This window comes from Vespa crabro, chromosome 5 (genome assembly GCF_910589235.1).
Source record: "Vespa crabro chromosome 5, iyVesCrab1.2, whole genome shotgun sequence".
NCBI classification, from domain to species: domain Eukaryota; kingdom Metazoa; phylum Arthropoda; class Insecta; order Hymenoptera; family Vespidae; genus Vespa; species Vespa crabro.
This window is the reverse complement of record NC_060959.1, coordinates 10,033,907-10,046,406: the sequence shown is the minus strand read 5'-3', so window position 1 is coordinate 10,046,406 and position 12,500 is coordinate 10,033,907. Positions and strand designations below refer to the sequence as shown.

Here is a 12,500-nt window from a genome sequence, read left to right as displayed (position 1 = left end):
CTTGTATGCATCGACTGCCGCCACACTCTCGTCGTTGTGGTTTCTTCGACCCAGATCATGCCCTGATTGGTCCAAATAGTTTTGGCGGCTGAATTCAAACTGTCCTGTTCTCGTCGTTCATCGTTAATCATATTATTTCTCGGTCGTGCTTTACGTAACATTTTCTTTTCGATCCATTTTCTTTCTTTCTTTCTTTTTTTGTTTCTTTTCTTTCCTTCTTTTTTATTTTACTTTTTTCTCAATATCGTAACGGGAGATAATAAATTTTGTTTCGAAATTTTTTATCGAATACATTTTGGATACCTCCTAAAAAAGTGTTTTTAAAAAATCTATTTATCTATACTCTTTTCCAAGAAACTTTTTGGGCTGATTTTTTTATTTGCTCTTTTTCTTTCTTCAGATCGTAAATCTACTAGTTTAGGAACTCTTTTACGATCTAAAAAAAAAAAAGAAAATCAAAGAAAATTAGCCTGATATAGTCACTCCATCGATCTTTAAAGATTACCTAAAGGAATTTTTTTTGCAAAGTCTATATTAAAATTTATTTGCCAAAAACCTAATATTTTTTTTTTATCTTTTTTATTTTTCTTTTTTTTTTTTTTTTTTTTATTATTATTATTAGTAAACAATACTCTTATACATATACATATACATATATTACAATCAGAAGATTTTACTCGAAATTTATTTGCGTAACTTTAGAGTAAAATTTAAGAGGAAATAATTAATTAGTTGTATATAATTCTGTCTGATCTTTCAGAAGAGATAATTTTTATCGAAAAAGAAGAATTAAAAAAGGTGATAGAAGGAAAGAGAAACGACACGATGAATCTCTCTCTCTCTCTCTCTCTCTCTCTCTCTCTCTTTCTCTCCCTTCTACCCTTCTCACCCCCACCCCCCGCGCCACCTTGCAACACGATCGAGAGAAGCAGCCGCAAAGGTGAAAAGCGACTCGGCGACGTGCAATTCTTATTGCGCAAAACTGCAAGCGAAGCTGGCACTTTGAGCGAGTGATTTAATAGCGACTTTCTATATCACCATCGTACGGAATGGAATCTCGATTATTTCTGTCCTTCCTAAGAAGGTGTCAATTCTAACCTTGCACTGTTATTCACCTAAATCAATTTGAATTTATCTCTGATCACGAAGTAACAGTATCAATTTTTATTTGGCATATAAAAAGAAAAAAAAAACAGAAAAATAAAAGGAAAGAAAACAAAAAAGAATACCTGCCATATTTAATCTGAAATTATTTGCGCGCGTGTGCGTGTGTGTGTGTGTGTGTGTGTGTGTGTGTGTGTGTGTGTGTGTGTGTACAAGTAGAGATTGAAACAAAAAAAAATAATAAATAAAAGAAAAGAAAAATAAATCCTGGCTAATTCGTATGAAAGAAATATTATATTTGTGAATAATAATAATAATAATAATAATTTTTTCTTTCCTTTCTTTTTTCCTTTTTTTTACTCTTTTTTTTTTTTAATCCCTGCGCACGAGGAGAGATTAAAAATTGAAAATATATAAATGAAAAATTAATCCCGACAAATTTATCTGAACATGAATATATAGTATCTTTAAATAATAATTTTGTGTATGTCCAAGAAGAGATTAAAAAAGTCGAAAAAGATAAAGAAAAAAAAGTAAATAAATAAATAAATAAATAAATAAATAAATAAATAAATGAAAAATTAATCCATTTAAATTTATCTGAAATAGATATTTATATCTGGGTATAATAATTACTTTGTCTATATCCACAGCGAGATGAGAAAATAAAAAATGAAAGAAAAAAAAAAAAAGACAAAAAACAAAAATGAGAACGAAAAAAGAAAAAATATATAAATGAAGAATTAATAAATTTATCTGAAATATTATATACGTGAATAATAATTTTGCGTATGTCCAAGGAGAAATTAAAAATTAAAAAATAAAAAAAGAAAATAATAAAAAATAAATAAACGAAAAATTGATCCAGTCAAATTTATACGAAATAGATATTATATCCGTGAATAATAATTTTGTATACGTTCGAGGAGAGATTGAAAATTAAAATAAAATAAAAATAAAAAAAAAAAAAAAATAATAATAATAATAACAATAATAAGAAGAGATAAATAAATGAAAAATTGATCCAGCCAAATTAATATCCGTAATAAATATTACGTCCGTGTATAATAATTTTGATTATATCCCCCTTCCCCACCCACGCCCAAAAGAATAAATAAATATATAAATAAATAAATAAATAAATAAAAAAAGAGTAAAAATAGAAGAAAATAAATTAATAAAAAATTAATCCCGATAAAATGAATAAAAAATGAATCTCCATAAAATGCATTACAAATAAATATTTATAAATATTATTAATTTTATTTAAAAATTTTCTGCCACAATTGACGTGTAATTTCACGGGGAATAATTTATTGGCGAATAATCTACCGTGCCAGAAGAATTTTCTTAGCAATTCAGTTACATTTGACTTTATAGAAACTTTGAAAGCGCGCGCAGTAGTAGGCCATTAGAGAGATGCCAGAGACTTTCTACGTTTCCGACGTAATAGAATATCTCGATTACAAACCATTGTCACGTGACAATGATGTAGTCCACTCGGCTTTAGAGATAAATTCGTCGAAGATAAAGATAAAGAGAGAGAGAGAGAGAAAGGAAAAAAAAATCGGAGCTAAAAAATTTCCAAAGGTAGAAACTTTGGAAATGCTTTAATAAATTGATTCTGTTTCTTTAAAAAAAAAAAAAAAAAAAAAAAAAAAGAAAATAAAAAAAATAAATAAAAAAGACAATAAATAAATAAATAAATAAATAAATAAATAAATAAATAAATAAATAAATAAATAAATAAATAAATAAATAAATACAATAAATAAAAATAAAAAAAAAATAATAATAATAAATTAAAATCAAATAGAGTAAATAATACAGATAAATCAAGGAAACAGAGAAATGAAATAGACGTAGGGGAGGGGATGAAATGAAGAAAAAGATAGTGAGCAATTTTTTTTTCTTCTTTTTTTTTTTTTTTTAACCAAAGTATATAGTCTTTATGATTGGTATCATACTGACGTATCTCTGTATACGTTAATACGTGAGTGTATAATGTATGGGCGTTTATTATGTGCGTGTAGAGATACATAAGTACGTAGTTCAGTAGCCGTGTTCTAAGAGAGACCACATTGACTACGGTCTTCCACGCAAACGTGTTAGTGGGTTAATGATATTTAACTCTAGAACGCGTGACGTTGCTCTTACCGCGCTTCTAAGATCACACATACACACACACACACACACACAGCGAAGGTGAGACGGCAAACATCCAGTTAGAAAAGAGAGAGAAAAAAAAGAAAAAATGAAAAAAGAAAAAAATACAAAAAGAAAAAAAAAGGAAACGTGATAGCGAATAATACGATATTTCCTTCTTCGGTCATAAACGCTGTTTGAGAATGGTGGTGGTTGGTAGAGGGAGGAGGAGAAAAGGGAGAGGGAGGGAGGGAAAGAGAGAAAGAGAATAGAAGGAAGAGGAGCGCGAAGCGCTTTCGCATTCTACGCTCTAAACATTTTGGAAAGATTATAATTTCATAATTATTATCACGTGATATCGTATGTTTCTTACGTGACACTTAAGAAATTTCATCGAAATTACGAGGCTGGAATTTCAAAACTGTACGAACGAAGGTAAGTAAGTAAAACGATTGGTGCGTCGACGAATGATAAAAGAAGAAGAAGAAGAAGAAGAAAATATACTCGCGAATGAGTGCAAAGTTATAGCGTTTCTTTTCTACAGAAAGGGAAAAAAAAGGAAAAAAAAAAAGGGAAAAAAAAAAAGTTTATAAAGAAAAAATAAAGAAAAAAAGAAAGAGTAACTTTAGTACCGAGACGAAGGACAATATGAAAAAGTGCCAGATAGCGAGGTCAATTTGCGGCAAGTCAGTTAACGTTAGCACGATCTCTCCCCTCCGCCCCGGCCCCGCCCCCTCATGTGTTATGCGTGAGGGGTGAGTGGGTGAGGGAGAAGGAATAGGAATGGAAAAGGAGAAGAAGAAGAAGAAGAGGAGAAAGAGGAGGAGGAGGAGGCAAAGACAGCAGCCAAGGCAGTCAGAAATACCTGGCACCTTATCCGATACTTGCGTAAGCAACAGCCTGGCGGACAAATAGTTATTGACCTTTATTGCCAGTAGGGTCTCTCCTGGCAGTGGTGATCATCTTTCTAACTACGAAACTTTATAACCTCGAAAGCCTCTATCGATTACTTACTTCGAATCAATTATGTAAGTACATAGACATATAAGTGAGTAAGTAAGTAAGTAAGTAACTACTTACTGTAATACCAAATGATAAGAGAAGACAGAGATGATATTATCTTGATATTCAGGAAACTCTTAAAAACTGGTACCAGCTAATAATTACTTTTTGGATTATCGATAACAGGATAAATTACGGATCCAGGTGGATCGTCTTAAATCGATCTAAGTAAATAAGTAAATAAGTAAGTAAGTAAGTAAGTAAGTAAATGTACAGTGTGTATGAACATTCGATACCCTATTTTCCTCAGTGAAATTCGATAAAGAAATTGGGTGATTCTTTTCGCTATCGCAATAATGAACGATCATTCTTAATTCTTTTCTCTGTTAGACATCAACAGCCAATGAAATGAAATGAAATGAAACGAAATGAAATGAAATGAAATGAGATCTATATTTTCTCTCTCTCTCTCTCTCTCTCTTTCTCTGTCTCTGTCTCTGTCTTATTTTTCTAGATTTACACCAGCGAGATGAAAATACTGTCACGTTGAGTTTACTTCTTTATGGTAGAATGATTCGTCGCGAAAATGGTGTTTTATTTTTCCGATGAATGGGGTATATCTTTGTCGAGAATAATATCCATCACGAGCTCTGACAGATTTATTACAAGCCCCGAAACTTACTCACTCACTCACTCACTCACTCGCTCACTCACTCGCTCACTCATTCGCTCACGCAGGCAGACAGGCACGCACGCAAACTGTGCCAAAAAAGAAAAAAAAGAAAAAAAAAAGAGAGAGAAGTCCCGAGTGATTTCTTCAAGAATCAATTACTCTCCTTTTTCGAAACTTTTTTCTTCTTCTTCTTCTTCTTCTTCTCCTTCTTGCTGATTACATCATTACGAAGTTTAAAGAGTTTCGAAAAAGTGTAATTGATTTTTATTATTTTATAATATATATATATATATATAAAGATCATTTAAAAACTGTTGCTTTTTTATTAGGGATCATTCAATTACTTTTTTTTCTTCTCACTTTGTCCGATTGCATTATTATTCAGTTTAAAGAGTTTCGAAAAAGGGTACATGACTTTTATTCACAAAAATCATCTAAAAACTATTGTTATTTTTTTTCGACCATTTCCCTTCCATATTGGGGACATACTAGCGCTATGCACCGACATACACACACGCACGCACACACATACCTAAGGACTTTTGATTTAGCTTGTATTACAATTTTATATGTATATATATATATACACATATGTAAATTTTAGCTCGCGCATTTTTCACTAACACCAAAGAAAATATTAATCGCAGAAGAAAATTGCAGTAACACGGTGATATAAAATGTAAAAGGGGGGGAAAAAAAAGAAAAAAAAAAAGAAAACAGGAATAAAGGAAAACCGGAAAAACACCATGGCAAGTTTTCGCAGAAAGTGGACGAGAGTTCGTACAGATCCAAGGACCATAGGGAATAATATCTGGTGATACTAACTCGAATGCAACGGTTAACAGTAATTTTCTCATGTTAAATGCATTAGATTGGGAGAAAGTATCGTTTTAAAGAGTTACAGATATAACTCGTATATTCGTGTGTAAGTGTATCGGTATGCATGCGTGTGTGCGTGCATAAGCGTAAATATATATATATATATATTTATTTATTAATGTATGCATACATGTATACATATATGTATGTATGTACGTATGCATGTATGCATGTATTCGCATAAGTAACTATTTAGAATACATAGGTGGAAACATTCTTATGGGACGTAGCATAACTACGTCCATTTAAAAACGCCATTAAGATCGAATCTCTGAATCCAGCTTCTATTAACTCCAAATGACAAAGAAGGAATTTATTATACTTTGTTTCACTCGTACCATTACGTTATTAAATAGAGTATGTAGTTGCGTATAAATAAATAATTTATCGACTGATTAAACCTAAGAATAGAATCATTCGTTATCGCGGATATAACGCGAATTGAAAATTGAATATCATAATGTATACACACATACACATATATGTATGTATATGTGTGTATGTATATAGGCATGTATATAAATATAGGTGTGCACATATATATATATATATATATATATATATATATATATATATATGTATGCATATTAAAAAAGCTGCTGCGATCTACTTTCTCCTTAAAACATTTTTTTCTTTCGCTTTTTTCTTTCCTCTTTCTTTTTTTTTCTTTTCTTTTTTTTTTCTTTTTCTCCCTCCACGAAATTCCCTTATCGATAACTTTTTTTTCCTCTACTTTTCCTTTTACTTATCTTCTTCTTCGTTTCTATCTTTTATCTCTACAAAAAAAAAAAGAGAGAGAGAGAGAGAGAGAGAGAGAGAGAGAGACTTTCCATTTGAGATACGTATACATTTAGCAAGTGTATCACGATAGAAAGTAAAATAGATAGATAGATAGATAGATAGATAGATAGATAGATATTCTTCGCGATCGTCTAGATCTCGGAGAAAAAGTATTAATCTTAAATCTTGATCAAAGATCACAGGAGCACGGAATGATTTTTATTTTAATCCGATGAAATTACGATTACGATGCGATCCAATCATCTTGTGCCAAGTTTACAATGCTAAATAGCTTTCGAATTAGGTTTTTTTCGATTTTCAAAATGGCAGACAGAGAGAGAGAGAGAGAGAGAGAGAGAGAGTAGATAATATATCGATATTACATACAATATTTCCGCGTAATCGCGTGATAGTTCGAAAAACGCTGAAAATGAATAGACAAATAGGCACATAGATAGATAGTTAGATAAATGAAAAGATAGATAGAGATAAATAGAGAGAGAGAGAGAGAGAAAAAAAAAGGAGGAAAAGAGAAAACAATACGAGGAAGAACGGTCTATCAAAGGCGCCATGTTATTCGGGAATTCTCAGATAAAATTTCAATTCAATTGATGGAGTTGTTCGAGAAAGAGAAAGAGAAATAAAAAGGAAAAGAAAAAAAAAAAGAAAAAGAGAGAGAGAGAAAGAGGGAAAGATTCGTCGAAACATTTGCTCGAGATCTAATCTAACTTCCTCTTTTTCTCTCTCTCTCTCTCTCTCTCTCTCTCTCTCTCTCTCTCTCTCTCTCGCTTTTTGTCTCTGTCTCTATCTCTCACTTTCGTAAGCAGTGAGTTCGTGATGCCGCTTATGTATGCATGTATGCATGATGCATATATATATATATATATATATATATATATATGAAATCGACGAGGACGACACGGGGACCAAGTTAAATACGCTTTACATCCCGACCTCGAGTTACTAATCGCTCGAAAAACATTGGATCAGCAAGATGCACCGCACTATGCATGACTTGATTACGTCAGCGTTTCGGTTTAAGGAAAGGAGAGTGGGGGTGGTTGAGATACGGAAAGTATGGGAAGGGATAGGTGGGGGGTGGGGAGGGTAGAAGGAACCGGGGGAATAAGAACGCGGCCCAATTTCGCCGAGTGTTTTGATCGTTCGTATTTCTTAGATAAATACGCTTTTATTCGATCATCAGCCAAAAGACAGTAAGGCACAGTGAAATAGAGAAAGAAAGAGAGAGAGAAAGAGAGAGAGAAAGAGAGAGAGAGAAAGATAACATTAGTAATCGAGGTTGCTACCCTTTCTCATCACTTTTACAAATTTTATTCTTGCCAACAAATCTTTCTAAAAAAATAATTATATATATATATATTAGGTTGGAAACTATGAAACGGGCGTTTCTGTTTAGTTATTTTAATTATTCAACGCCCGTTTCATAGTTTCCAATCTAACATATACATATATAAGTATTACATCTTGTATTACATCTCGAAAATTCGAATCAGACTTATTTTCCAAAACGAATTTATTTATACGAATTTATCCGTACATTTATACGTATACATACATACATACATACATTTATATGTATAATATCGTTAATAGATTTGTGTATGTTCTCTATAAGTTCCTAGATGGAACAAAAAAATTTACTAGCAATTAGTAATTTTTAAATAAATTTTAAACTGATCTATTCACGCGCGCAGATATAAATACGCACGAATATATAGCTTTCAAATTGTAAAAATATAAACATCTACGAATTTTTATTCTGAGCCAATATCTTGCGCGTTTATGCGTGTGTGTATATGCGTGTATATGATACAAATTAATGGATAATATTTTCTTGGAAATCGAATATCAAACGAAATAAATATAGATGATAAGGGGAGATCTCGCTCTGCGAAATTTATATATTTCTTTTTTTTTCTTCTTCTTCTTCTTTCGTAATTTTACCGAACGTGTCAAAAGATTATGACAAATCAATTGATTTTTACTCTCAATTCTCCGGACTTTTCGTAGATCAATTTTAAATTAATACTTTTAATAAAACTAACAACAAGTTTAGCTTGGCTAAAACCACAAAGCCCAACTAATTGACTAACTAACTAATAAACTGAAAGTGTATATTAAAAAGTATGATCGATTTAATCAATAAAATAAAAAAAAAAAAATAAAAAAAAAAAAAGAAAGAAAGAACACGCAGAAACTTTGGATTCGTGGTGTATTTAAAAAAAAAAAAAAAAAAAAAAAAGAAAAAAAAAAATTAACTTTGAACTGACGACAGGATCATCCGATTATTAGTCACAATACAGCATGTAAACAGTTGCAATCGAATTTCAAAGCTGTTATTAACTTGACAGAGAAACAAAGAAGAAAGAAAAGAAAAAAAAATGGACGACACGGATACAAGATCCCAAGAGAGTTGCTTGTTTGTTCCCCATGTAAAAAAAAAAAAAAAAAAAAAGGAAGAAGAAAAATGAAAGAAAAAAACAAACATGCTTTCTGAACGAGTTCCATGGAAAATTATGACGACATAATGACGAGTTAATATGGATACAGTAGAAACCGTTCATATCGGTCGTCCGGTCGATAATACAGGACGTATATTTCGCGTGAAACGCGTCTGTCTCGGCGTTGAAAAAAAAAGAAAAGAAAAGAAAAGGAAAGAAAAGAAAAGAAAAGAAAAGAAGAAAAGAAAAAGAAAAAGGATGAAATAATAATAATAATAATAATAATAATAATAATAATAATAATAATAATAATAATAAAAAAGAAAGGAAATAAAAAAAGAAAGAAAAAGAAACTCTGAAATCTCTTTGAGTCGGCGTTATTGATTCGACGGAACGAGACGGCGGACGAAAAAATGCCACACGAAGTTGCAGCGTAACTGTGATACGGCCGGGTCAACAGCGGGTCATCGTTGCTTTCCAACGACATTCTCCTCGTCTCCTTCTTCCACTCCTTTTTCTTTTTCTTTTTCTTTTTCTCTTCCTCCTCCTCCTCCTCCTCCTTCTTCTGCTTCTTCTGCTTCTTCTTCTTCTTCTTCTTAAGTCATAAATCTTAGTGTTAGTCTTCGATGCAACTCTCGATTTAATTATTTGCACTTTCCTTTTTTCTTCATTTCCTTGCTTCCCTAATTTTTTTACTTCTATTTCTTTCCTTTTAATTCTCTTAATTTTTTTTTCTTTCTAATTTTTGCCCTTTAATTTTCTTCATTTTCTTAATTCTTTTTTTTTTGTTTCTTCTAATTTTTGCCCTTCCAATCGTCTTCCCTTCGAGCGTAAAAAAAGAAAAATAAAAAAATACAAAAAAAAAAAAAAAAGAAAAAAAGAAAATTTCGATAATAACAATGATGGTTACGGTAACTTTTGTTTCTTTCTTTCTTTTTTTTTTTTTTTTGCTTTTCATTGTACATGCCAAAAGTTTATAAATGGATCAAAAGTTTCCGAATAGATGAAAAAATTTGATTCTCAGATATTACATGGCTTAATTAAATGCCCAAAAAGTAATGGCCAATTAAACTTTTTTATTTTTATATTTTTCTTTTATTTTTTATTTTTTTCTCTTTTTAACATTTTCCAAAACAATTAATTTCCAACTACCTACGAAAACTTTTCAACCACCTTGCTAGCTTTTCATCCACCCACGAACTTTTAACCCACATCGAATTATATGATAATAGAATAATGATTGCGATTATTATCGTTATTATCAATTATTATTACAATTATCGTCATTGCCATCATCATCAATATTGTTATTCTCTTGAATAATTGAATGAAAAATAATTAAAAATAAAAAAAAAAAAATAAAAAATAAAAAAAAAGAAATCTTCAAAAAACTCGATCAATGCATGATAAATTCGTGATTACAATTGTTCATTCATTTGTTTTTTTTTTTTTTTTTTTATTAAAATTTTTTTTCATTCGTATTTATTGTTTCTCCTTATTTTGTTTATACCCCCTTCCCTGCCCCAACCCCTCTTTCTTTCTCGTATTCTTGTATATATTATATACACACATATATAACTTTTACCGGTCGTTGCTATCTCTTCCTACGATATATATCGAGAAAAAGGAAGGGTCGGGGCTGAGATCGAAGAGGGGTGGGGGCGGGCGGGCGGGGGGGGGGGGAAGCAGTTTGTTTTTTCTAGTTTCTAAGTAAACACGGATAATGCATGGATATGGCTTCTTCTTCGGTATCTCTTCTCTATAACATTTTTCCTTCGACCTCGAGAACGGAGACACGAAAGTTATCTTGTGGTTTAATCGACGTCACGAAAACGAAACGAAACGACAAAAAAGAAAAAAAAAAGAAAAAAAAGAGAAAAAAAAAAAAAACAAGGAGACCGATTAAATTTAAGATTGCGAAGGGATACGCATATCCGTATTACAGGATTGGACTAAATATTTTTTATGAAGGCTCCGTTACTTTTGCGATTTGAAAAGAAAAGAAAAGAAAAGAAAAAAAAAAAGAAAAAAAAAGAAAGAAAAAATTAACCTGAAAAAGAGCTAAAGGGCTTTCTCTCGAAAAAGGATAATTGATTAATTTTATTTAATAAAAGATCATCTAGAATGATATTTGGTCCATCTTATTATACACGTAAATACATATATATATATATATATATATATATATATATATATATATATATTACGTATGTAGGAATCGAGTTTAACTTGTAGAAATTCTTCTGTTAGATGCGATAAGCACTGTGTTGAGAAGCACTGTTCGAAAAACAAATCTTTACCTTTAGATAATGCAAGAAATTATGCCAAAAGAGATCGACGGATTGATATCGACGTTGATACCCAATATATTCGCACGTTTTCATCATTTACACCGTCTTACATGGTGTCTCGTTTTACTGTAATATAGGCGAGTTTATAAATAAGTATGGTATATTTTTTCGTTTTCTTTTTTTGTTCGTCTTCTTCTTCTTTTTTTTTTTTTTTTTTTTTTTTTTTTCCCTACAAAATAACCCAAGCAGAGAGGTAGGTAACGCACGATCGCAAAAGTGTAAAATAAATTTTAATTTCTACCTCTCTCTTATTTTTTATTTATAATCGTTTAGGTTCGATATTGTAGATCGTTCAAAACAAAAAGAAAAAAAAAAAAAAAAAAAAAAAGAAAGAAAGAGAAAAATGAGCAAATAAATAAAAAGAGTTCGAGAGAAAAAAAAGATTCTTTTTTCTTCGAGGAAGAAGATAAAAAAGGATTTTAAAAAAATTAACAAATAAAAAAAAAGAAAAGAAAAAAGAAAAAAGATAAAAAAGAAGATATGAAAAAAAAGAACAAAAAAAAAAAAAAAGATTGCAAAATCATAAAGATCTTTCCTCGTTATCTTAGATACGTTCTAGCGGTTCGACGACACTCTGTTATAAGCCGCGAATGTGCAGCCGCGAGATAATGCACGTTCTCTTATCACTCCTGGAGAGTTCGCATATTCGCTTATCGACCACTATCAATCGAGATTCGGATAAAGTCAAGACGGGAGAATGGAAAAGAGACAGACTGGGGATAGGAGGGGCTGGGGAGATCTCCATTCTCGATCTCGTCTCTTCGATATTGGCGACTACAATTTTTTACTCCGTTCTCCCTCTCTCTCTCTCTACGTTTAATTTTTTTCCTTTCCCTTCATTTTTTTTTTCTTTTCTTTTCTTCTCTTCTTTTTCTTCTTTCAATATTTCATTTATTTATCACCCACTATTTCTAATTCTATCTGTGTATATGTACGACATGTTTTTCTCAATAATGTCGTATTATAACGGAAAAAAAAGAAAAAAAAAATGAAAAAAAAAATGAAAAAAAAATGAAAAAAAAATGAAAAAAAAATAAAGAAAGAAATAAAGAAAGAAAAAGAAAAAGAAAAACGATATCATAACGCGATAGAACTTTCTTTTCG

The 12,500-nt window shown here is 30.9% G+C and overlaps 1 protein-coding gene across 6 annotated transcripts in view; it reads right to left on the bottom strand.

Annotated features, from left to right (window-relative positions):
• The window catches only part of LOC124424200 (period circadian protein-like), a 180,958-nt gene that overhangs the window by 161,940 nt on the left and 6,518 nt on the right, over positions 1–12,500 (bottom strand). The window lies entirely within an intron of this gene.